The sequence below is a fragment of the Hesperophylax consimilis genome, unplaced genomic scaffold (assembly GCF_061612785.1).
Source record: "Hesperophylax consimilis isolate HC1 unplaced genomic scaffold, BYU_Hcon_1.0 scaffold_237, whole genome shotgun sequence".
Lineage (NCBI taxonomy): Eukaryota > Metazoa > Arthropoda > Insecta > Trichoptera > Limnephilidae > Hesperophylax > Hesperophylax consimilis.
Genome location: NW_028301435.1, coordinates 25001 through 30000, shown reverse-complemented (window position 1 = coordinate 30000; position 5000 = coordinate 25001). Strand labels below are relative to the sequence as shown.

Here is a 5000-nt window from a genome sequence, read left to right as displayed (position 1 = left end):
CTGCGCGCCTTCGAGGGGTCGGAGCGGGCGCATCGCGCTCGGCGCCGTCCCGAGCGAGAACGCGACCCGGCACAGCTTTGTGCCCGCCGAGTGTGGCGGGCTCTCGATGCACGGCGTTCGCAAACTGCGGCGGCCTATCGGTCGTGTCGGCGGTGTTATTTGCGAGAAACTACGTGACGCCCGCTTCTGCGCGGCGTTCGCGCTCATGTTTTGACTCTGGAGTTCCGCGCGAGCAGAATTTTCAAAAGCAAAGGCGGAGGATTTTATCCCCGTCTCACTGTTGCCTCGCCAAAGGCGTGCGCTTTCGGTGTACACGTTTTACGAATGGGAATTATAAATCGGACGATAGCGTCGTCGCGGGTGCGGTCTCTCTCTCTCGGGCGGGAGCCGTCCTACGCGCGCTTTCTTCGTTTGAAGCAAAAATTTTCCCGCGGAGCTTTCGTCTAGCGACGGTCGCCGAGCGGGAGAATATAGCGGTACGCATAATGAGCGTGACTCGTGCGGGTGACTCCGTCGCGTGTTCTTTAACGCCGTGTTGTCCGCGCCCTCTACGCGAGGGCGGGCCTCTGTCGTTCGGAGGATTAAAAACCCTCCGACGGTGGTGCAGCTCCCTGGTTGATCCTGCCAGTAATCATATGCTTGTCTCAAAGACTAAGCCATGCAAGTCTCAGTAAAAGCCGAATTAAGGTGAAACCGCGAATGGCTCAATATATCAGTTTTGGTTCCTTAGATCGTACACGGTTACTTGGATAACTGTGGCAATTCTAGAGCTAATACATGCAAACGAGGTTCTGACCGGTAACGGGAGGAATGCTTTTATTAGATCAAAAACCAATCGGCGGCGGGGTTCGCGCCCCGTCCGTCGCCATTCGAGATGACTCTAGATAACTTTGAGCTGATCGCACGGTCTAGCACCGGCGACGCATCTTTCAAATGTCTGCCTTATCAACTGTCGATGGTAGTTTATGCGACTACCATGGTTGTCACGGGTAACGGGGAATCAGGGTTCGATTCCGGAGAGGGAGCCTGAGAAACGGCTACCACATCCACGGAAGGCAGCAGGCGCGCAAATTACCCACTCCCGGCACGGGGAGGTAGTGACGAAAAATAACGATACGGGACTCGTCCGAGGCCTCGTGATCGGAATGATTACACTTTAAATCCTTTAATGAGGATCCATTGGAGGGCAAGTCTGGTGCCAGCAGCCGCGGTAATTCCAGCTCCAATAGCATATACTAAAGTTGTTGCGGTTAAAAAGCTCGTAGTTGAAATTGTGTCCTGCGGTGTCGGTCTACCGAATGCGGTACGACAGGCACGTCTGCGGGGCTTCTCGCCGGTGCGTCCACCGCCGGCGTGTGTCGGTCGGCCTCACGGTCGGCCGCGCACCGAGGCGGGCCGTCGCGGCTGTTTACTTTGAACAAATTAGAGTGCTCAAAGCGGGCTAACACTTGCCTGAATATTGTACGCATGGAATAATAGAATAGGACCTCGGTTCTGTTTTGTTGGCTTTCTGATACCAGAGGTAATGATTAATAGGGACGACTGGGGGCATTCGTATTGAGACGTTAGAGGTGAAATTCTTGGATCGTCGCAAGACGGACTAAAGCGAAAGCATTTGCCAAAGGTGTTTTCATTAATCAAGAACGAAAGTTAGAGGTTCGAAGGCGATTAGATACCGCTGTAGTTCTAACCATAAATGATGCCAGCCAGCGATCCGCCGAAGTTTCATAATTTTAACCCGGTGGGCAGCTCCCGGGAAACCAAAGCTTTCGGGCTCCGGGGGGAGTATGGTTGCAAAGCTGAAACTTAAAGGAATTGACGGAAGGGCACCACCAGGAGTGGAGCCTGCGGCTTAATTCGACTCAACACGGGAAAACTCACCAGGCCCGGACACTGGAAGGATTGACGGATTAACAGCTCTTTCTCGATTCGGTGGGTGGTGGTGCATGGCCGCTCTTAGTTGGTGGAGCGATTTGTCAGGTTAATTCCGGTAACGAACGTAACTCTAGCCTATTAAATAGACGTGCAACCGGTATCACGAGGGTCCGTGTGCGCGCGGCTTCGGCGTTCGCGCGTCGGGGTCGTGCGTTTCGCGGTCTTCACTACCGGCGTACAATGAAAATCTTCTTAGAGGGACCGGCGGTATATATAGCCGCACGAGATTGAGCAATAGCAGGTCTGTGATGCCCTTAGATGTCCTGGGCCGCACGCGCGCTACACTGAAGGGATCAGCGTGTCCTCCTTGGCCTAACGGCCCGGGTAACCCGATGAAACCCCTTCGTGATAGGGATTGGGGTTTGCAATTCTCCCCCATGAACGAGGAATTCCTAGTAAAAGCGAGTCACCAGCTCGCGTTGATTGCGTCCCTGCCCTTTGTACACACCGCCCGTCGCTACTACCGATGGATGATTTGGTGAGGTCTTCGGACTGGTGCGCGGAAGCTCTCACGGGCATCCGACGCGTCGGAAAGTTTGACCGAATTTGATCATTTAGAGGAAGTAAAAGTCGTAACAAGGTTTCCGTAGGTGAACCTGCGGAAGGATCATTTCCTGTGTTTAATGTTTGTGCTTTCCATGATATGAAATATTATTATGAAACAAAACATATTATACATATAAACCATAATCGAACGAATGCTAAATTACTGCGTCGGAGATCGCCCTAGGGCGCCGATGCGAACCGAGAACCGCCGGCGTCGAGCGGAGGAGGGCTCCGTCCTCTATCCGCTCGTCCGGTGAAATTTTACCCGTCGCCGTGAAGGCGGCGGTACAAAATTAATCTTTTTGTCGAATGGAATTATAAACATTTCGAAAACGCAAACCAAATTGTAAAAACCGAAAACTAAAACGTATCTATTTATGTTTGTTTTATCATTATTACCCTGAACGGCGGATCACTCGGCTCGTGGGTCGATGAAGAACGCAGCTAAATGCGCGTCAGAGTGTGAACTGCAGGACACATGAGCATCGACATTTCGAACGCACATTGCGGTCCGAGCAAGACGTAGTTTGTCGACGGACCACTCCTGTTTGAGGGTCGCGCACACAATGCGACCAGACTGTTCTCTCGCCCCCGTCCTCGGACGGGGGCGCGCAGAGCGAGCGTTGCCGGCGTCGCCGGGGCCCGCGCGCGTCGTCTCCTCGGAGACGCGCGCCGGGACCTCGGCGTCCGGTTAAATTTGACGAAGTGCTCTCTCGATGCGCGCGATTTCCGCTTGCGTTATACCAAACGCGGAGGAACGCGTGCGAGCCTTGAGCTAGCGACGACGCTGAAAACTGGGCAGTCTACCGCGCGAGCGGTCGGCTGTCCGGGGCGATCTTCGCGCTCTCGGCCGCGCGCACCTCCGCGGACGCTCGTCGGTTTCGCGCCCGCTTGACAGAGTCTGCACGGGCGAGAATACGCGCACACTGTTGCTTTGCGTACTTCTCGAATTTATAAAATTTTTGTTGTCGACCTCAAATCAGGAGAGATCACCCGCCGAACTTAAGCATATCAGTAAGCGGAGGAAAAGAAACTAACGAGGATTCCCCGAGTAGCGGCGAGCGAAACGGGAAGAGCCCAGCGCTGAATCCTGCGGCCCCGGCGGGCCGCCGGGAAATGTAGCGTTCGGGAGGAGAGTTATACATACACGCGCGGTCATTAGTCACGGCTGCCTGTCCAAGTTCATCTTGAACGGGGCCCGCTTACCCGCAGAGGGTGCCAGGCCCGTGGTGACGGTAGCCGGCCGCGACGGTCTCTCTCCCTAGAGTCGGGTTGCTTGAGAGTGCAGCCCTAAGTGGGTGGTAAACTCCATCTAAGGCTAAATACTACCACGAGACCGATAGCGAACAAGTACCGTGAGGGAAAGTTGAAAAGAACTTTGAAGAGAGAGTTAAAGAGTACGTGAAACCGTTCAGGGGTAAACCTGTGGAACTCAAACGAGCGAACGGGGAGATTCATCGTGTCTTCCGTCGGGGCTCGCGCCTCGCGCAAACCTTCGCCTTCGGCTTTCGGGTCGGGGCGGTGGGTGCGCGGGTGCGCCGTCAGGCTCCCGGAGCGCGTGCACTTCTCCCTTAGTATAACACCGCGACCCGTCGCGCCGCGGTCGAATGCGCCGTGCGGTTGACCCGTCTCGCTCTGCGAGGCGGAGCCGCGGTGTCCACGGCCGCGGCGTACATTACGCAGCGACGGTAGAGAACGAGGATCGCGTCCGCCCCTCGCGGGCGTCCGTCGCGCTGCAGCGGCGTCCTTCGCGTGGCCCCCGGCGTCTAGTGCGTCGCGGGTGTCGCGCGTCGGGTGTCCGTCGTTAGCGGCGCGCTCTCGGACGGGACGCGTCCCGGTCGGCGGTGGTTTTGTTTTGGGCACTCACAGGACCCGTCTTGAAACACGGACCAAGGAGTCTAGCATGTGCGCGAGTCATTGGGAACACTGATAAACCCAGAGGCGAAATGAAAGTGAAAGGCCGGCCTCGAGCCGGTCGCAGGGAAGATGCGCGGGCGTCGTCAGACGCCCCGCCGCATTCCCGAGGCGTTTCGAGAAAGCCCCCGTGCGATTATCGAGACGCACTGAGAGCGTACACGCTGGGACCCGAAAGATGGTGAACTATGCCTGGTCAGGTCGAAGTCAGGGGAAACCCTGATGGAGGACCGAAGCGATTCTGACGTGCAAATCGATCGTCCGAACTGGGTATAGGGGCGAAAGACTAATCGAACTATCTAATAGCTGGTTCCATCCGAAGTTTCCCTCAGGATAGCTGGCGCTCGAGAAACATGACGGTTTTCGGACCGCCATTCGCACAGTCTCATCCGGTAAAGCGAATGATTAGAGGCATTGGGGCCGAAATGGCCTCAACCTATTCTCAAACTTTAAATGGGTGAGATCTCCTTCTTGCTCGAAGATGAAGTAGGAGCTCGGATGGGAGTGCCAAGTGGGCCAATTTTGGTAAGCAGAACTGGCGCTGTGGGATGAACCAAACGTCGAGTTAAGGCGCCCAATGAACGCTCATCGGATACCATAAAAGG

General features: G+C 55.6%; 3 non-coding genes across 3 annotated transcripts in view; all 3 read left to right on the top strand.

Annotated features, from left to right (window-relative positions):
* The first annotated feature begins 608 nt into the window (after positions 1–608).
* On the top strand, positions 609–2548 carry LOC149408518 (small subunit ribosomal RNA). The gene has a single exon (XR_016305541.1). It is a non-coding gene; the product is annotated as a small subunit ribosomal RNA (ribosomal RNA).
* Positions 2549–2877: 329 nt separating this feature from the next.
* LOC149408517 (5.8S ribosomal RNA) lies at positions 2878–3039 on the top strand. The gene has a single exon (XR_016305540.1). It is a non-coding gene; the product is annotated as a 5.8S ribosomal RNA (ribosomal RNA).
* A 411-nt stretch (positions 3040–3450) lies between these two features.
* The window catches only part of LOC149408516 (large subunit ribosomal RNA), a 4064-nt gene continuing 2514 nt past the window's right edge, over positions 3451–5000 (top strand). The window contains exon 1 of the ribosomal RNA XR_016305543.1: positions 3451–5000. This exon is cut by the window's right edge and continues 2514 nt beyond it. This is a non-coding gene — a ribosomal RNA (large subunit ribosomal RNA).